Source organism: Bison bison, unplaced genomic scaffold (genome assembly GCF_000754665.1).
Source record: "Bison bison bison isolate TAMUID 2011002044 unplaced genomic scaffold, Bison_UMD1.0 scf7180017864266, whole genome shotgun sequence".
Lineage (NCBI taxonomy): Eukaryota > Metazoa > Chordata > Mammalia > Artiodactyla > Bovidae > Bison > Bison bison.
Window position 1 is genome coordinate 3,937,128 of NW_011494838.1, and position 21,708 is coordinate 3,958,835.

A 21,708-nucleotide genomic window follows, 5' to 3' on the forward strand; every position below is an offset into this window, starting at 1 on the left:
TGACTTTGGTTGTAGCTCACTTTCATTTCTTTCTTTGTAGAATATACTGCAGGCTACTCCCCTAGTCATGGGAGGGGTGAGCCAGATCAACTTTTCTTCAGCTCTTAGTGGTAAGATTCAGAGGTTACCTTTGGTTCTTATAGGTATTGATATAGACACAGCAGACCCCATAGTTGGCTTTAATCTAAAACTATTTAGAACAAACAAGATGAGGAAGAAGAAATGACTGGGCCCACATTACTAGGCTTTTCAATGTTGGGGTTTGGGGATAAAGGCAGAGCTAATAACAGTGTCACTTTGTTTCATGTTTCGTCAGGAACTTAGTGATGAGACCCCGTGGACCATAGCCTGCCAGGCTCCTCTGTCCAGGGAATTCTTCAGGCCGCAGTATGGAGTGGGCTGCCATTCCCTTCACCAGGGGATCTTCCCAACCCAGGGACCAAACCCGGGTCTCCTGCACTGCAGGCACATTCTTTACCATCTCTGCCTGTAATACACAAGACCCTGGTTCAATTCCTGGGTTGGGAAGATCAGCTGGAAAAGGGATAGCTTACCCATTCCAGTATTCTTGGGCTTCCCTGGTGGCCCAGCTGGTAAAGAATCTGCCTGCAGTGTGGGAGACCTGGATTCGATCCCTGGGTTGGGAAGGTCCCTTGGAGAAGGGGACGGCTGCCCACTCCAGTACTCTGGCCTGGAGAATTCCATGGACTGTATAGACTATGGGGTGGCAAAGAGTTGGACATGACTGAGCGACTTTCACTTTCACTTTAATGATGAGAGATTTGGGGCACTATTTGAAGAGTCCCAAGCTCCCCAATCAACATTCCAGTTTAATACTGGCTTAATAGCACCCAAATCTCATGCCAGTTTCTAACACAGATTATTAAAGAAAGAAAAGAAGGAAGAAAGGACAGCTGAAAGGAAGGAAGGATGACCGGCAGAAGAAGGCGGCTCTCTGTCCATCATCAGTGAGCTAATGAACAGGCTGGAATAATGGTGGTGGGGGAGTGCGGTCTGAGAGTGTTCTAACAGATACCAAGCTAGGTCTGATTTTGGAAAACACTGAAATCTGCAGTAGGGGAAATATATATACACATACATATATATATATATATACATACATACATACATGTGTGTGTGTGTGTGTGTGTGTGTATACACTCAGAGCCAGAACTTTGGTATTCCTCTCAGAATCTTGGTGCTTTTAGTTCTGTTTCAAGGCAGTGTTTCTTTCACAAATAATATTTTCAACATCATAGCCCTTGCCTAACATTGACTGATCCAGATATCTCATTTTCACGTTGGCAGTGCGTCCCCTCCCATGCAGACCTGAAAGCGGGGCTACTGAAGGGAGATTGAGAAGCACACCCAGTCCTGTGGAGACTGGCTAATCTGTTTGCTTTGCAGGGTTGGCTATGGGACATGGGAATGCCACACTTCCCTGGAGTTTCCAATGGGCAGGAATCACTTTTTGAGTCATTAATAACGGAGATAAAGGAGAAAGAATCCAGGTATCTGACAGTGCATAGACGGGAAAGTTGGAAGCTGGATTTGTATTTAAAGTTTCATGTTTAGTAGGGAAAGTAGCCAGGCATACACATAATTCAAGGTAAGAAGAGTTACAGTTCATAATGTAAATCCAAATAATGTACAAAGGTGATCCAGAGAAGGACAGGTAGGATCTCACATTTCTGAAGGGTGGAACGTGAGATTAAGGGTAAATGCATTTTAATTGGACTTAGAAGAATAAAAGGAATTCCACTGATTGACAGTTGGTGAAAAGAGCATTCTAAGTGGAGAATGAACTGATGCATGAAGTTTGGAAAGTATAAAATGTGAAAACATTCATAATGATGACTTTGCTTTGTGCATACAATACATGTTGAATGAGCAGCTATTCTGAATGGCTTACCCTCAGTGGAGTGAACAGGTAAGAACTACGTCTTAGTCGGTATCTTAAGTCTACCCAAGTTGTGACTCTGGAAACCAAAATGAATCCAAGGTTATGACTTGTAATTATCAGGTGATTCAGTATTCATATGTTCCATCTATCTATCTCTTTTTATTATGGTTTACTGTAGGATACTGACTAGAGTTCATATGTTCAGTATTCATATGTTCCATCTATCTATCTCTTTTTATTATGGTTTACTATAGGATACTGACTAGAGTTCCCAGAAGGACCTTATTGTTTATCCATCATATATATATAACTGCCTCTGCTAACCACAGATTCCCAACTCACCCATTGCCCGCCCTCTCCTGCTGGGCAACCACAAGACTGCTCTGTGTATCTGGAGTCTGTCTCTGTTTCATGGGTAAGTTCATTTGTGCTGTATTTTAGCCTCCACATGTGATATATAGTGTTTGTCCTTTCTTTCTTTCTTCAGTTAGGATGATAATCTCTAGGCCCATGTGTGTTGCTGCAAATAGCATTATTTCATTCTTTATGGCTGAGTAATATTCCATTGTATATGTCTTCCTTATATCCATTCATTCAATACAGATAGATAATTCCACATCTTGACTGTTGTGAATAGTGCTGTTGTGAATACTGGGGTGCATGTATCTTTTTAAATGATAGTTTTTCCCTGCTTATATGCCCAAGAGTGGGATTGTTGCATCATATGGTAACTCTTATTTTTATTAATAGTTTTTGAGGAACCTTGGAGTTCCTTTTGAGGAACTGTTTTTTCATAGTGGCTTCACAAATGTATATTCCCAACATCAGTGTAGGAGGGTTTCCATGAGGAGAGTCAAGGTTTATATATCTGTCTATCTTTGTCTGTCTGTCTATCTTTCTACCTATCTATCCATCCAAGAAGGAGAGGTATTACATCACAACACAGGGCTGTGGGATACTGAGAAAGGGGGCAGGCTGCTGCAGTGTAGCAAAAAGAGTGATTTTTAGCAGATTCATCTTTAAATCTCAGCTCGCTTTAACTTCGTAAGGTTTGTTTTCTTCATTAGTAGATAAAGATTAAAATTTTTTCAGGATTATTTTGAGAATTTTGGCATATATTAGAGAATGACACCCAGAACATAATAGATAATTAATATGTTTTTTTCTTTATCCTAGTCTAAACATCAGATGCTTAAATCTTATAGATCAGAAATTTCAGCATTAGTAAGAGTTACACAACAATTATTTACCATCCAATTCATTCCATCCATTCTTGGCAAACTAACTGAAGACAAAGTGGGCATTGAGTTCAGTTCTTCAGAGACTCAAGATTCTCCATGAGGAGCCTGCCTAAAGGAAGATAGGGCTCCTGGATGTAAGTAAACTCCTGGGAAACAGAGGATGGAAAACCCCTTGGTTCTGCCTATTTCAACAAGACTGAGTAGTCTTTATAGATATGGTTATATATATTTAGATATAACCAAACCTAAGCAGGAGCCCTGCTTAGGAGCCCATGGATTTATAATTAACTTGTCTAGGGCCCTTTTAGCTTTATTTCAAACTGTCTTTGACTGAAAGACTGCATTTTCTTCTTCTTTCAGGTCCAGATGTGAGACCTTTTAGCTTTTAACCAACGAAGACCCAAATGCGTCTTTCCTCAATTACTGTAATGAGACTTTTGGCTCCTGCTTTATGGCAAGTAAATGAATTTGCCATTTTGGTGACTGGTTGCTTCAGGGAATGATCTGAAGACTTGTGTAACAATGCCTCTAACATGCTAGGTCATTACAAACAGTTGTCCAGCGGCTTCCCTGGTGGCTCAGTGGTAAAGAATCCACCGGCCAGTGCAGGAGACACAGGTTTGGTTTCTGATCCCAGAAGGTCCCGTATGTGCCACAGCTGCTGAGCTGTGCCCTAGAGCCCACAAGCCACAACTGCTGAAGCCCATGCGCTTCAACAGGAGAAGCCACTGCAGCGAGGAGCCCAAACACTGCAGCTGGAGAATGACCTCCACTCACTGTAGCTGAGGAGAAGCTTGTGCAGCACCCAAAAGCAAACACAAAATAAATAAAATTATAGAAAAATAAAAACAGCTGTCCAGCTATGAAATTAGTTACGGACTAATATTGCAACAGGAAAATCATTATGTTGCAAAAGAAAGGGAGATAACGTTTATGCTCTGGGCCCATTTTACTGAGAGCTTTAAACGTGGAAGGTGTGGAATTATTGCTGCTTGGCAAGAAAAATGCTAGTTCAAATACTCATGTGAGTTTTAGAGGACTAAATGATCACCTCCAAGAGTGGTCATCTAGAATCTCAGAAGGGTGTGTGCTCGTGTGCAGACACGTGTGAAACACCCAGTCGCATTCTGCCCTGGAGCTAAGCTAGGTCTTGGCGTTGAGTTTAGTCCCTAGGTTCTTTGAGAACTGGAGTGTTTCTATCATTCTCTGCACTGCCACCAAAAAGCATGTCTTTCTGAGGTACACTATGAAAAGTTCTTTGGTCAAGTTTCTAATTCGCAGGATTTGTTGTGACAAACAGGTTTCTGCGTGGATTTCCATGAAAGCGTTCAAAAAAGAGTAAGAAATAGCCTTGTGGGACCGGACAGGCTTTTCCTAAGGCTTAACATTTGATCTGGGCTTTGACAGGAAGTGGAAAAAAAATGCCTGGGAAGGAAGACTAAGGGGAAGTTAAGTAACAGAAATAGAATTAATCCATTGAACAGATAGTTGCAATAATGTGAAAGCCTTACATTAGAAAAAATACAAGAGCCGTGAGGGCACACAGCCAAGGGACTTAATCTAGCCTTGGTTATGAAGGAAGGTCTCCCTGTAAAGAATTAAATTAGGCAAGTGGTGGTGAGCGAGTGTGACTGCAGCCAGAAGGACCAGAAGTGGAGATCCAGGGGTGAGAGAGAATTTATCTTGCTAGGGAGAGTGAATTTCTGTTGGCAAGTCTGGAGTATGCCATGGAAGGAAGCAGATGATGCAGGATGAGCTGGGAGCCGTAGCTGAATGATGGAGCATGAAAGGTCATGCAAGTCATATCAAATCATTGAGATTTTTGTCTTAAGGCAGTGGCATATCACTGAAGAATTTTAGGCGAGAGAGACATGATTGCTTACTCGATTAAGAAAAATACTCAGGTAGCTGTAAGGACAATGGATTAGACTGGGGACTAGTTTGCCAGTTAACCAAGCCTCTGAGTAATCCTGGGAGGTGACTGATGATGATCTGGAATAGTTGCTAACAGTGGGATGGAGAGACTTGAAATATGGAGGTGGGAGCAACAGAATTTGTGTGCATATGAAACAGAAGAGCCTGCTGTGTGCGGAGAATGTCAAGCGGCTCATTATAGACTGAACACAGGGTGCATGCATGTGTGCGAGGAGAGAGGAGCTCGAACAGGCGAGTTGGAATCAGATTGTAAAAGGCCTTGACTGTTCTGAGGAGTTTGGCCTTATCATCAGGATTTACGAGCTCTGCTCTCTAACTTCCCATGTCTTGGTAACCTAAACTGTTCTAAACATCTATTATAGGATTCCAATTTCATTAGCATTTTAACACATTACCACATTTTCACCCTTGAGCGGCCAAGCATGGTTATATCTTCATATTGGAGAGTAAGTCATAATCAGACAGTCCAATACTTTCCACTCCATGAGGCTATTTTTTTGGCGTTTCCCATTGTGTAATCGCCAGCTATCTGCGCAGTTCATGTTGAGGTCTCACGTACTCGCACTGGCAATTTCCATATTGTATTACTGCACAACAGAGCACTCAGTGTGGGATTACAGAGCGTCGGAGCTGGAGGTGATCTCTGAGAACAATCTAGTTCAATCTCTTCGTTTTATGGTTGGAGCTCAGGTGGGTAAAATGATTGGTCCAGGCAAACGCAACTATTTTCAGCCCAGGAAAGACTCACCTGAGTCTTTCTTCAGCCACGATTCCTGGGAACGACAGTGCCCTACACGCTAGGTCTCACCTGGGACAGCTGTCCACCCCCTCCCCAGTTATCTCGGACCAAGGAGTAATTCTGGCTGAATTCCTCTGGGCAGTTCTCTTCCACTGTACTTTGTTTCCACTTTTCTGCTCAAAATACTCAGCTTGCAAGCTGTGCTCTATTTTCTTGCGATGGAGGAATTTTAAATGGGTGATGGAGCCCTTCTGGGGAAGTATGGGAAAAACTGTTGAAGAATAACAATTATCATTAACATTTAGTGGGGCACTAAATGTTCCAGCCACTGACTTAGGTGCTTTTAGCTTTTATTAACATATATAATTTTTACAACAACCCTACAATGTAGGTACTAGTAATATTACTTACTTAATTTATAGATATGGAAACTGAGGCGTTATCAGCTGACCCATGTCAAATCGTGACTAAGTGATGGTGCTAGGCTTTGAAGCTAGATGTTTGGACGATGGAGCCTTAACCACCGCACAGTTGTGCTCTTAACTGTTATGATGCAGAGCATTCGGATTGAAGAAAACATTAAAAACTGAAGTGCCGCTGTCATCTGATCATACGTTTTTATTAACATTTGTCAGTTTGTTGACTTTTGAGGCTCATTAGGGTAGTATCTATTATTCCCAGTGTTTCCATCATTGGAATAGTTTTCTTGACGTCTGTGAGCCCACAGTCATAAATGGGAGATTTTACTAAGCTGGGGTTGAGGTGGCTGTGCCCATGTCATATACAAGCCAAGAAGGTGAAGACAGTGTGCAGTGAAAGACGCGGTGAAGCTAGCCCCAAGCCAGGACCCACGGAGCGCAGCGCCTGACTTCTGACGGCTTAGCCCCAAGCCAGGACCCACGGAGCGCAGCGCCTGACTTCTGACAGCTTTTCCCTCTGTGGGTTCACTCGTTTGCAAGACCCAGTTGAATGTCTCTTTGTAGCTTCTGTTGCTTCCTCTTTTTTCTAAAAAGGTTTACCAACTCATCTGAAACATTCCCAATTCTAAACAGTAGGGTTTCTTGGGACAAAATTGGCAGCCAGAGCCCTCTACAGTGGATTAGGGAAGGGGCCATTTCTCTGACAAGGGACTTTGGACTGGGGATGTCTCGTGGTGACTGTCCCCCTCATATGAGAGCAGAAATGGAAGAGAGCTGACATTTAGCTTACTGCCAGCTGCTGCTAGAAATACAGATACGGATAATTTATCTACAAATAACAATAAAAAGACAGACCTCCCTCCTCAGGCCATACTCTGAATACAGGGGAGATTGATACATCAGTTATTCTTTATAGTAGTATTTTAAGTGTTTTTTTTTAAATCACTTCCTGTCTCTCATGATAACTTTGTGATATAGACAGGTGGCATTTTTGTTTTCCACATGAAGAAACCAAGGTTCAGAGATTATTCAAGTCATGAAAATGTTGAGAATAATAAATGCTATCCTAAGAAGCTTCAAAACTCAAAAAATTGGTGGATGACGCCAATAGTCATACAAACGTGTGGTGACATCGCTATTTCAGTTTTAGATGCATTGGTTTGTGAGAACTAGTAGCACAGAACGTTTTGTCCATGCTTAATTTGTGAAGATAATCATTTTTTAATGTTATAATCTCTATTTCTGATCTGCTTTTGCCTAGGGAAATGGAGTTAATAGATTAAAAGTAGATGCTTTATGAAGTCACATTATGCATGGTCTGGACACAGCTGCCAAAATTCCAAGCTACCTGGTAATACATTACCTTCAATTTCATGTGCATTAGTGGAAACAATAAGAGCTGACACAGACAGGATCTTCTCTATGTGCTGTACGCTCTTAGTTCTGTGTCTAATCATCTCACCCCTAAAACCACGTTCTCAAACTCCTCCCCTGGGTCATTCAGTATTCCTTACTACCATCTCCTTGATAGCCAGTTTCTTGTTGGAATGTTCCTTTCACTCTCCTGTTTTACCTAAAATATGTCTGTTGCCTGAGGGTGTTGTATCCTCCACAGCCTCACTGAGCTGTTGTTCATCCACTCAGTTGTGTCCGACTCTTTGCGACGCCATGGACTGCAGTACCCCAGGTTTCCCTGCCCTTCACCGTCTCCCGGAGTCTGCTGAAACTTGTGTCCTTTGAGTCAGTGATCGCCTCCAACCATCCTGTCCTCTGACATCCCCTTCTCCTGCCCTCAATCTTCCCCAGCACGAGGGTCTTTTCCAATGAGTTGACTCTTTTCATCAGGTGGCCAAAATATTGGAGCTTCAGCTTCAGCATCAGTCCTTCCAATGAATATTCAGGGTTGATTTCCTTCAGGATTGACTGGCTTGAGCTCTTTGCAGTTCCAAAAAGAACAGCCTTACTGATAGGGCTCTTGTCATATGTCACATTCTTCCAGACCAGCTGTTGGAATAACTAGATTTCTTCTATCCATTGCTCAGATCAGATCAGATCAGTCGCTCAGTAGTGTCCGACTCTGCGACCCCATGAATCGCAGCAGGCCAGGCCTCCCTGTCCATCACCAACTCCGGGAGTTCTCCTGCAAAAGTTTGTTGCTGTTCAGTCTCTTAGTCATGTCGGACTCTTTGTGATCCCATGGATTGCAGGGTTCCAGGCTTCCCGGTTCTTCACTTTCTCCCAGAGTTTGCTCAGACCCATGTCCATTGAGTCGATGATGCCATCCAACCATCTCATTCTCTGTTTTCCCCTTCTTCTCCTGCCTTCAGTTTTTCCCAGCATCGGGGTCTTTTCCAACCAGTCAGCTCTTTGTATGCAGAAGTTTATGTTCTTTGACATACACTAATTGCTTCCTGTTTTTTCACTGCGGTTGCCTACCAGCACTCATCACTGTCCAATTAGGTTCCTGGGTCATAGTTTCTCTCTATATTGTGATGTATTCTCATTCCTGGAAATGAAAAAATCCTGATGGCCAACTCATCCAGCATTCTAACCTTTCAATTTCTTGATGTTAATTACCTCCAATGAATTTTATTTCCACTCCAGTTCAGCCACTTATTCCTGTGACCACATCCTAGATCCACATTACTTGAAACCACATCATTTTCAGAATAGCTGATGCAAACATCCATTCTCGAGTCTTCGTATCTTTCAGTCCATGGAGCCCACCTCTGTAACGCTTCCTTAAGTTTGCTTCTTTTTTTATACAGCTTGGATTCGGTGGGCCATCATTCTAATCACCACATCACAAAAGCTCTCAGTATCTTTGTTGCTCACCACCTCACATTATCTGCTATCTAGATGAAACTGATCCAGAATTTCTCCTCAGTGCCTGGACACAGGCATCAGAACACATCCAAGGAAAAGCAGAACCTCAGACTTCAAATGTACTTCTAACCCTGTGCCCCAGTCTTTGCTGTGATTTTCCAGACAGCTTGCTTCTTCAGATAAGGGGATAACTGCATTCAGACTGCCCGCTCCTTGTGACTGAGTCACCTTCCAGCCCATCTAGTCTTCACTGATACTTCACCAATGAAGCAGAAAAAGCACCACATCTGTAAACCCATCGCTCCCTGTGCTTGTCTTCGCCTTCCCTCCTGTTACATCTGAGAAGGGCTTCTTTTCACATTAGAGGTCAGTTCTTTCACAAAGCCCTCTTGCAGTCTTCATGCATTTCCTTTTTCTGCTGCAATTCATCCACCTTCTTCCTGTCTCATCAGCCTGTCCCCTCGGGCTCCATCTCCGCCCCTCACAAATGCACTCTGCCATCCCCTTTCCTCGGGTAACTTTCTCCTGGATTCCGCATCTCCCGTAAGTTACCACCACACTTCTTGCTATATTCGCACAGCCAACTTCAAACACTGCTGCCTGCTCAACACTGACTGTACTTCAATCCCCGAGCACGCCTCAGTTTACTCCCATCAGGATTTTCCCCAACAATCCAAAGAAAATGCTCTTGTCAAGGTCAATTGTAACCACCTCAATCATTTCAATATTAAGTCCAATGGCAGTTTTTCTACCCACATCTTATTAAATCTCTTAGCTTTAATCAAAGTTATTTTTCTTTCTTCCCAAGTCACTTTTAGTAATTCTTCTTCTCTCCAGCTGCTTTTTCTCAGCCTTCTTTGTATTTTCCTTCCTTTACTTGATCTCTAGGTATAGGTACACCCCAGGCCCATTCTCCTTTGTCTGTAAACTTCCGTGAGAAGACCCTTTCTGTTTTCATTGCTTTAAATGCTGTGTATGTGCTGATAACCTCTAAATGTCAGTCTCTAGCACAGATTGCTCTTAGATCTCCAGATTTGTGTACCTGCTTACCTACCTGCCGTCTCTTTTTAACATGCCCCAAATCGCAAAGAATTGTGTTCTATCTCTGCCCTTCCATCTCGTTAAACGACACTGCCATTATTCAGTTGCTCAAAGCAACACCCTTGAAATTAAGCTTGAGTCTTTGTTCTCTCTTTAACGTGCACATGCTTATCAAAAGTTTTGTCATTCCTATTTGTGAGAAGTGTTTCAGATCCATAGGCTTCTACTGATCTTTCTCTCTTCCACACCCTCCCAAAGGCTTCATCACCTCTCTCCTGGACTACTGCAATGGCCACTGAAGATGTGGCCTTCACTGAATCTCATGCTTTCAGCAAATCTCTTCCTCACAGAAGAGCCAGTGGATGCTTTAGACACGTAAATCACGCGAAGTCAGTCTTTCGCCTTTAATGCGCCCGTGGTTTCCCTTCACACTTAAAACTCAGCGCCTTCCGAGCCTGCAGGTGCTATAATCTGGCCCCTGTTGACTTAGCCAGCGTTATTCTCTGCCCTTCTCTTGCTTAAGGACCACAAAGGAAGAGTCGGGCCCCGGTGCGAATCCTGTTACTCCTCGTCTTAAACCTCGTCCGCTCTCATTAGTATTTATGTCATGATTTTAAATCGGACGTGTGTTTATGTCCTTATCACGCCCTTCTTTCGCTCAAGTGTGAGCTCCGTGACCAGCGTCTGTGTCTGCTTTAGTCACTAGCACATACCAGCAGGCGGACAGTGTATACCTTATGCGTAACCACTGAATGAATGAGTGTTGATGGGCAGTAATTACAAGGTATAGATCTATTGTAGATAAATGCCGTATTTGGTTTAATGAATCAATATTTAGATTGTACCTTAAACTACATCTCAAGTGAATTCTGAGGTCTCTGCGACGTGTACCATATTAAACATGTTGTTGGTGGTTTGATGCAATCGTCACCACTGTCGTGTCGGGATTGCCGTCACGATCATTAGCAGTTTATTAAGCATATTTATTGAATTCCGAGAATTGTGCTAGGCACAAAGTTAAAAAAAGAGACGATACGTTGTTTATGGGAAAGAAAGAGACATTAAAAGGGGGACAGTAAATTCAGAAAAGGCTCTGTGATTAGGACTTTGCGTCAAGTTCCCTTTGACGACAGAGGAATGAAGACAAGCGGTTCCAGGTACTTTTACATGCAAATGTTATCTTTATGTGCTCAAAGCGGCACCTGAAAACCAGAAAACAGGAATATAAGTCATGGTCTCTTGTCTCAAGGGACTCATATCCTGGAGAAATTAACTGCAGCATTCTTATTATATTAATCTACACTCCAAATAAAGGATGTATTTCTGTTTTTATCCATAACATTGCTGCCAGATTAATAAGAATTTTCAAGATCTTAATGGATTGATTTCAGCATAATTGTAACTATATTAATTCAGTGCAATTACCTCTCAGTAAAATTTAAATGAAGCTAAATTGAAGAAATTAGAAATATTTGAAATCTCTAGTTGGAAGCCTGGAGGCATTGCAACCTCGTCTATTTTCATCTCAGTGTATTTGTAGTTAACTTTAGGTAGATGGTGAGTACCTTGCTTGCAAGTTGAAGAGTTTCACACCCTATCAGCACTTCTGAACTTGGATTTTGCAAAGCAATCAAGAAGAAATAAAGAAAAGCACACACACACACAAAACCAAACCCTGAGCTGCCAACCAGGATAAATGTACCCAGTCACTGAACACATTTTGAGTGCTTTATTACAAACTCTTGCCCACAAGAAAACATTTAGATTTAGGGAAACTAATATAAGGGTAATTGAGGCCACAGGGGAATTATAAAAAGTTTTCAAAATATTAGTAAAGAACTCTTACTTAGAGGGATTAACATCATGTGGTTAAAAAAAAAAATGCCTGGGTCCCAAACTTGGAGGATCAGCTCCCGCTGTTTATGAGCAGGTCTGCACTGGGCAGGCCCCTTGATCTCTTGCTTCCGTTTTCTAGTGATTTCTGCTCTCCTGACCTCGTGGTGCAATTGTGAAGATCAAATGAATGTGGGAGCACTTTTTCAACTATTACAGGATTTGCAAATGTAACGAAGGGGGATGATTGGAAAAGCACTTCATAACCATAATTAAACAAGTAGAAGTAATCTGGTAGCAGAACGTCTGAGGACAATGTCCAATTTATGAAAATTGGCTCAAAAATATCCCCAAAGTCTCTAGTTTTATAAATGTACTTGTTCTGTTTCTTTCGGCTACTTAAAAAAGGATGTTGACTCAACTCTGTTATTGCACATCTCCTCATGTGCAAGGCTCCCTGAGCGGGTCCACAGGACTAGTGAGACACGGGATGTTGATGAACCATCCTCTGTGAGTTCCAAACCAGATTGGAAGAGACGGCAAGGGAAAGCAAATTTTAAATGCTCCTATTGCAGGAGATGCTTTTCACATATGTGTTGTAGTAAATTAGGGAGATTTTTTTTTTTCCACTTTATTGGTGCTGAAAAGGTTGACAGATGCTAAATGGGTGTCTGAGGTTAGGGTTTGGAAGTTCAGATTGAAAAACTAAAAAAAAAATTTTTTTTAAGTCATGTACTTTCCATTGTATTCAGTCCCCTTCTGTTAAGTTTGAGTCATAAACAAAAATATTGTTAAATAGATATTGACTGTAAAGTTAGTTGTATAAACAGTAAGCTTCCTGAATCTCCTGCACCTCCCCAGTCTCTTGCATGGCTGTTGTCTAGGTTTCTGCTCAAATAGCACATTTTCAGACAGACTTTCCTGCCCACCACATCTAATGACGGGTCACTCTCACCCATCCCATCTATGTTCTGTTCTATCTCTGTTCTCAGTCACTAAGTCATAACTGACTCTTTTGCGACCCCATTGACTGTTGCCTGCCAGGCTCTTCTGTCCTTGGGATTTCCCAGGCAAGGATAATGGAGTGGGCTGCCATTTCCCTTTCGAAGGGACTTCCCAACCCAGGGATCGAACCTGCATCTCTTGTGTCTCCTGCATTGGCAGGAGATTGGATTCTTTACCACTGAGCCACCAGGGAAGCCCCACCATGGTATTAATACCATAATGCTCACCTTTCTCGTCAGTTTTCTTTCTTTATTGATTGATTAGGAGGATAGTATAGCATTATGGTTAGAAGTATGTAGTGTAGACCCGTGCTCTCCAATAGACAGATAATCCAAGCCACATACAATTTTAAACTTCCGATCGGTGCTGGTGCTCAGTCAGTCAGTCCTGTCTGGCTTTTTGTGACCCCCATGGAAATTTTCCAGGCAAGAATACTGAAGCACATTGCCATTTCCTACTCCAGGGGATCTTCTCGACCCAGGGATCGAAACCACATCGCTTGTGTCTCCTGCACTGGCAGGAGGGCTCTTTACCACTGGCATCACTGTACCCACATCTAAAAAAGGCAAAAAAACAGGTAAAATTAATTTTTAATAATACATTTTATATAACCTATTTTATATAAATTATGATCATTTCAATGTATAATGAAGATACACACATAAGCAAGAAGATGGTTTACATTATTTGTACTGTCTTCAATTTTTTTTGTTTTGGTTTTATACTTATAGCACATAGCAGTTTGAACTAGCCACATGTCAAGTTCTCCATAACCAAATGTACCCATGGCATTCACATGAATCCAGCCATAGGGTAAATCTGCCTGGGTTCCATCCTTAGCTGTTTAACCTAGAAATTAAAAATTGTTAGAAAAGGGTCATTATTCTCTCTATAATCTCTGTAATCAGCACCTATGGCAGAGTATGGCATGTGATAGAGGATATTGATTATGGCAAATATTCATGGACAGCATGGTGGAAGAGGTAAGCTTTGAGTCTGATTTTGAAGCATGAGTTGGATTTAGACCTGCACAGAGAGGAGTGAAGACAGATCTGGGAGTTCAAGGGTCATGGGCACGATTAATAACAAATGCCTTGATTTTTATACAGAGAACAATTCTCAGAATCATCTTTCTGTGAGGAGATGTACAGGCAGAATGATGAATAAAGTGACTACTGATAATCAACACTGAAAAGTCTGCTGAGCTATTGTGATTCTGAACGGGGTTTTGGTGACCAGACAGACTCGATTTGAATCCCAGTTCTGTCTGGGCAATGTTGGTGGGCAGCTTATTCAGTTGTTCTGTGCCTGAGTTTCCTCATCCGTGAAATGGAGGATGTTCATCCTTACACATTTAAGGATTACAGAAGATACTACATGCAAATCCTCAGACATGAAGTGTCTTTCAGAAGTCTTGCTCAGTGTGGGTGATCTAACTGCCATTGTCGCATTTTGTTCATTGTCTCTGCGTTAGATGGAGAGGGGCCTGCAGCCTTGAATCCCAGACCAACACACCGTACCGTAGGCTCCATGACCATGCTGCTGCCGATGCTTACCTGTCCTCATTGCTCCCCTGAGCAAACCCTTCAGAAACTCTTCCTCACCTGTGCTCGGAAGCCCACGCTCCCTGTCAGTGCACCAAGGCCCCGACAACATAATTTTCCCCTAACTCTTGACACATTACAATCTAGCCACACTGAATCATGTGGAATCTCCCGAATAGTTTATACTGGTTAATGCCGTTCTGTTTTGGAGCATACCATTCCTCTGCTCTTGTTACTCACTTGTGTGTCTGGAAAATGATGTCATACACCTCAAAATTCATCCCAGATGTTTTAAACCTGGGGAAAGACAGAGATATTGGGCCACGTCTCCTAGAGAGCATTTTGTAATGCCATTTCTTATTTCCATGTCAGTTTCCTTCACTAGGTTGCCATATGTTTGAGGGAAGGAGCCAAGTTCTATTTATGTGTGTATCCCTAGAGTGCAGCATGAAATAGATGTTCAGCTAATACTTGTTAATTGAATGAATGTCTGTGCTGGAGGCAGTGAGAAGCTCTTGAAGACTGCTGGGCTACCAAGGCTTTTGTTAATGTCTGGACGACTATATCTCAATTCCTATTTGCATAACTCTTGAACTGATTATCTGGAAACCCCATCCTTTCTGAAACAACTGCTTTCAGGGCCTCCCATATGAGAAAAAGATTAAAACCTGAACCAGCTTCCCTGGTATTCATCTTCCTCAGCAAAGCTTTAACTGCTGCTGACTTATAAGGTGGGATTTCCTAATTGTGTTTAAATCTCCTATCTACTGCTGGCCATAGATGTGCTAACAAATGAAAGTTTCTGTGTGTGTGGTGGAGGGGGGGAGAAAGTTTTGCCTCTTATAGCAAGGAAATAGTTTGAGGCTATGTTTTAATTAAAATGAATATCTGCGCTATCTTAATGTTATTGCCAGTTAAGTGTAGCAGGGTGATTTAGAGTTCTATAACACAATTATACTCTGGTAATGAAGCTCTGCAGAATTATCCTTGGAATTTAGAATGCAGAAGGGAGCAGTAGCTCTCATTTGTAACCATGTTACGGCCTTTATTGTTACAGTATTTTCTGTTTTCCTCAAAGATTAACTCAATCGTATTTAAGTCTCTGGCTACATTACAGAGAGATAGAGAAACTGGGCAATGGCAACTGTTTTACTGTCCCTGCAGCCCATCTTAATGTTTTACTGAGGGGACAAAATAGTGGGGAAATTTCATCAGAGCATCACCATTTTTATTGTTCTTGCTCTAGCCCTCCTGACTAAGCCCTCAGGCTGGCCTACGCAGTTCCTGGCTGATTCTCACTTGAGGTTGTGTGATGGTCAGAACAAAGTTTAGAGAGCCAGCGGGGATGGCTGCATTTCAAGAAGAAGGAAAGCAAGCCCAGGAGGTGGTGTTGTTCTTGGTTCTGAATCCCTCTTGACATTTCCGGTGTGGTGAGAGCTGCTCTGACTCGGAAAGAGGAGTAACAGTGGTTAAAAGTGTGAATTCTGGGGACAAATCCAGAATCCATTATATCTCAGCTGTGGGACCACAGACAAGTCATTCAGCTTCTCTAAGTCGGACTCAGTTTATTGATCTGTAACATGGGGTGATAGTAGAAACTGCTTCAGTGAATTTTTGTGAGTGAAATGTTATACACGAAACTTGGAAGAGTGGCTGGTATATGGTACGTGCTCCACAGGTACTAGATGACTCAGTTACTGGACAGATAACTAGCCCCTGACCAGCTAGTTTGGAGCTCTGTTTTTCCCAAATGGCATCATCTGAAGATTGGCCAAAACCAAGTTATTACACATGTATCTCCCCTAAACTTGCACTTATTTGAAAAATTCAAAAGCAAATTTTGATTCATTTTAACCAATATTTAACACCTATTTTGTATAAGATCTTTCACTAAGCATTTCAAGTAATACCAACATGAAGCATATGTTGGATCTGTCTTCAAGGATCTTGCCTCTCAGTCTGTAAAGGCAGGCGTGCAGAGTAAGACAGTCTGAAAAAAGGAACACAGAAGTAGTAATGCAAGGTAAGAAGTTGTTTACCTCGATTAGGGAGCATTTTAATGACGGAGTGACATTTGAACTGAACCTTGGGGACAAATAAGAATTTTATATGCAGAGAATGTTGGGAAGGGACTCCAAAAAGATCATCTGGACCAAGTTCAGATTTAGCAAAGTACAGAGAATGAAGGGAGAATGGGAGAAATCTATTGTGATTGTAGCATAGTATACTGTTTCTGTCTAGGGAGGGACTGTAACATGGAAAATTGTGCAAAGGTCAAAGTCAAATCATTTTCATTCATGAAGGCAGGTGAAGAAGCTTTAACATCACTTTGTAGGAAGCTGAGTGTTTTGGAGGACCAGCCCGTGATGTGACTATAACTAACGTGTGTGCTTCTGGTTGACTTCTGTTCAAGACTATAGATGCTATCATTCTCTAATGCTGTCTCCACATCAGCAGCCTCAACTCTGGAAGCTGGGGCAGCCTCCCTTTCCCCATTCTCCCAAGAAAAAGATTGAAGCTAAATTTTAAAGTGATGAAATATACTTTCTTTTTCTCCATCTTAATAACTGCTTATTTAGCATTTACTGTATTTCAAACGCTGTACTTAACTATTTACATACTTTAACTCATAGCAAGTCTATGAACTTCCTACTCTTATTGTACCCATTTTTCGGATGAGAAAATTCATGTTTATAATGACTAAATATCTAGTCTACCACTAAGTCAGCTAGTAGCAGTAAACCCTTGAGACAAGGTCTGTTTTCAGACTCCTCAAGTGCTCTTCTGCCTGCCCATGAATGGAGTCAAGTAAGAGACAGGTTGTTAGGGCCTTGGAGGTAGCATTTTGTTGATGCTGAGACGTGAGCTGTACGAGCAGGTGACACCAAGTTCCAAGTCACTTGGCTGCCCCAGGTCCTCACTCTCTTCTTAGTAAAATGAGATGATGGATCTAAAACTTTTCATATTTATAGACAACTTAGCTGTCTGTTCTTTCATAATTTATTAGCTTTGACCCTAACAAGTATCCATGACAAGGGCATTGCCCCATTTCACACACGACAGAATTCAGGCTTAGAGAAGTGTCTTTTTCTAGCCCCCTGCAGCCAGGAAATATCAGGGCCAGGTGAGCACGGGTCTTCTGCCGGCTAGCTCAGTGCTTCCTGCACCACTCCAGACAGAAGCTATTCCCAGACCCAAGTGTTTGCCATGATTAACCTAGCCCATTCAACTAGTTTTTTCAAATCTCTGAGTCTTAAATTATCTCAAATTATTTTCTAAACCCTCACTGACCCTTTTAAAATCAGCATATAGCACCATCTCTTCAAGTTATCTTTGCATAAGCAAAATAAAGGCCCTCTAAATGAGTTCGTACAGAATGCTTCTCTTCAATATGTATGCTCTGGAAAGAGAGTTATAGCACATTTCTTTCTGCACCACTGAATGGATGGCATTAATAGTAATGCCCCTAGATATTTATATCACAAATCTCCCTGTGTTCACCCTCCGGTCAGATGCTGTTAAGCCAAGTTTCCCCACTGGTTCACAGTGCTGTCAGAGGATATGGTCAAGACATAGTCAAGTCCTGAGCTCGAAACATCACCAAAAGCACCCAGGGCAGCGGCTGAGGAGAGCGTCTCAGCGACAGAACTGTTGGCAGCAGCACGTGTAAGTTCTGTTTCCTGGATGAAGAAACGTAATCATTCGTCTGGAAAAATTTCCCTGGGCTCTAAAGTGGACACACTATAAATAATCAGAGCATTAATTAATTAAAGTGAGAATCTATCCATCTCGTCAGGATTGCACCCTTTGTTCCCTGCCTGAAACGCCACTTCCTTTATGATGATTTGAAAAATTTAATCAAGTGGGTCTGAGTTGATGTATAGAGTTCTTTATCTTTTGGGGGTTCTGAAACCTTCTTTCACACAGAAGTGGGCTCCTCTGCCTGGATACTTTCGTATAGTCTGGCTCCCTGTGGCCGGAGATGACTGGACCGCTTAGGACTATCACTGCAGAACCATATCCCAGAGGGAGGCCTGAGTCACTCTGATTCTTCCTCCTGGAAATTCAGGATCTGGGTCCAGACTGAGTCAGTGAGCTAAGAGTTCTGTTCACAGAAGGGTTGTCTTCAGGAAAGGCTGAGGCTGTCGTCGTGTGCTGAGGTCATGAGGATGCTGGCATAAGTTGGAAGAGCTGGCCAAGGAAGATGGACTCGAAGAGAAGGGAACGGAGTGAACAGGCAGGAGGGAAAAGGCACACGAAGCCATGTGGCCTTGAAGAGGAAGATAGACAAAGCACACGTCCTCCTCTCTGCAGAGCAAGAAGAGGCGGTTCTTGTTTCTGGTGAAGACAGGCATCTTCCAAAGCTTTCCAACTCTTTTCATTGTTTGTGTGCCAGTTTGAGATACTGGTTTTTGTCTCTTGAAATGTTACAGATCCTCAAAATACAAGTCATCTGAGGCCAGAAATGAGGCACCATTAATATGCATGACATTTCATGACTCACAGAGAAATAGATTTAATAGGATCCGGTGCCTTATTTTTACACAATTATCATTTGGGCCATGTAGCTGCAACCGACTTGTTTTTGCTTTAGTGGTTATGCCTTGTGCAATGTTCTCTGTTAATAGTAATAGAAAATTCTGTGTTAATAATGATGTCTGTTATTTACTGAATATTTGCTGTTTTTCAGTGAGTGGCCAAGTACTTATATGAATTAGTTTATTTATCCCTCAAAATCACCCAGTGAGGCAGTACTATTATTTTTCTAGTTTGCAGATTAGCAGACTGAGACTGAGGGTGGTTAAATGAATTGCCTAAAAGCTCACATTTAACATGTGGTCTGGGAGTGGGGTGCTGAGACAAATTCGGCCAGACCCAAGGGTTGGTGTTTTTAATGTCTCTACCTATTGAATTCTTTGACTATGTAGAATGGCCTGATATCCTTTATTTGGGGGGAAAAAATGTTAGTAACAAGTGAGATTTCAGTTGGAAGTGACTGGTCCAAACAGTCCAATAAGAAAGCTTTATATTTAATTCTGAGAAATAATCTAGTGAAATTTTCTAGAGAAAGTATAAATACAAAGTTTACTGCAGAGAGAAAGAATGTGCAAGTAAGTTACTATTCCAAGTGATTTTCAACCACTTTCCAGTAAGGCCGTGTTGCTTATGGTTAAGGGTATGCATTATTCGGACAAAAGAATGCTGTTTTTGAATATTGCAATGACCATTCATTAGCTGTAGGATTTGGGGAGAGTTATTCTGTCTGCAGTCCAGTGTCCTCATACATGAAGCGGAGATAATTGAATACCTACTTCAAAAGATAATGGTAAAGATGAAAGAACAATACAAATAAAATACTTGGCACAGTGCTTGGCACATAGTAATAAATATCAATACTTCACAATGTTGATTATTGAGATGACTAGGATGAAGGTGACTGTGCTGCTGATAGGATATTTCCTCTTTTTATTCAGTATTTACATATGCCCTTATACTCCTTCCAATAAATAATCTAAGTGTACCTCTAGCCCATGTCCCTGACAAACCCAAGCAAGAAAACGTGGTCCAACAAGCCGTAACTCCATGTGAATCTTACAGACAAAAGCTCTGTGAGTCAGAAACCATGAACCCTGTTTTACCCACGACTCTAAGGCTCAGAGGGGTCAAGGGACTTTTCAAAGGGTGCACAGCAGGAAAGAATGAAAAGGAAGACATGATCAGACTGTGCCGACTTTTTACAGTCTTAACATCTTGCCAAGAGAAACCTGGGAGACTGGGATGTCTGGCCATGGGGTGTGTGTCCCGAGGCAGGGGCAGGTGAGGAAATGAGTGTGAGGAGGACAGGGGCACGCTTCACCTCCTGCCCACTGACATTCAGAGATGCCATCCTCAAGGAGACAGTTATTGCCACTTGGCGCTGTCAGAAAAATCGTGAAAGACTTCAGAATAGGCAAAACAAATTATTGAGGATTCTGTCTAGCCCACCCTTCTGGGGTATGATCTGCCTCTTACTGTCTTTGAACTATTTTCACTTCAGTTCAGTTCAGTCGCTCAGTCGTGTCCGACTCTTTGCGACCCCATGAATCGCAGCACGCCAGGCCTCCCTATCCATCACCAACTCCTGGAGTTCACTCAGACTCACATCGATTGAGTCAGTGATGCCATCCAGCCATCTCATCCTCTGTCGTCCCCTTCTCCTCCTGCCCCCAATCCCTCCGAGCATCAGAGTCTTTTCCAATGAGTCAACTATTTTACTACTTGGTAAAAAGAAAACTGGTACTAATACAAATGCTTAGTATCCGTAGCAATGCAGATTGTGTTCAGTGAAGAGGAGTTGACAATTGCCTTGTGGATACTGACCAGCTTTGCCTCTATGTGTCATCTCTGTCAGCGTTCCTGGTTCCCTAAGTGTGCTCTTCAGACTCTCCTTTGAATGGGTTGTAGCATCTTACTGGTTCTCTCATTAATTCATGAGTTAAATAAAATATTTGGCATGCATCTGTTTCATATTTGTATGAGAAATCATGATTTTATCTTTGGCAAAAGTGTTCATAAATAGGAGAGAACTGCCCACTGCCTCATGCGGTAGACTTCATCAGGCACAAGCGTTTCAGGGGAAAGTCAGAACCACGCTTTGTTTATTTAGTCTGTACGGTCGGACCAGAAACACCCCATTCGTTAGATGGAAGGGAATGGCAGAGGAGGGCTGGGAAGGACAGAAGAGGCTTTACTCTCTGCCTCCCGAGGGGTTGGACACTGTGCTGCTTTGGCGGCAGGGGAGCAGCCTGAGCAGAAGCAGGGGTGTGGACGGACAGTGGGACCAGGAGTCCGGTGCACTGGGCTCTAACTCCAGCTCTGCCGTTAACCAGCTGTGTGACCTTGGCCAAGGCACTTAACCCTCTGTCTCTCCATCTGCAAACTGAGAGGCCAGAACGAAATTATCACCAAGGTCTCTCCCAGTGCTAACTGGGTATGGTCCTGTGAGTCTGAAGAAGCTAGCTGGCCACGGCTCACTGCCTCCTGAGCGATTCTTAGCTCCCAAACTAGCAGGCTTGTGGCAGAAGCCAAGGGCTTGATGGTCTATGGGATCTGGAATGAACTTCTCCGTTTAAGCTTTCCTTCCAGACGCCAAGAACAGTGGCCTTTGACTAGGGAAAGCGCATTAGTTGGGAGATACTGAACCATCTATGTATAAGGACATGAACTTTAAAACTAGGCTTCT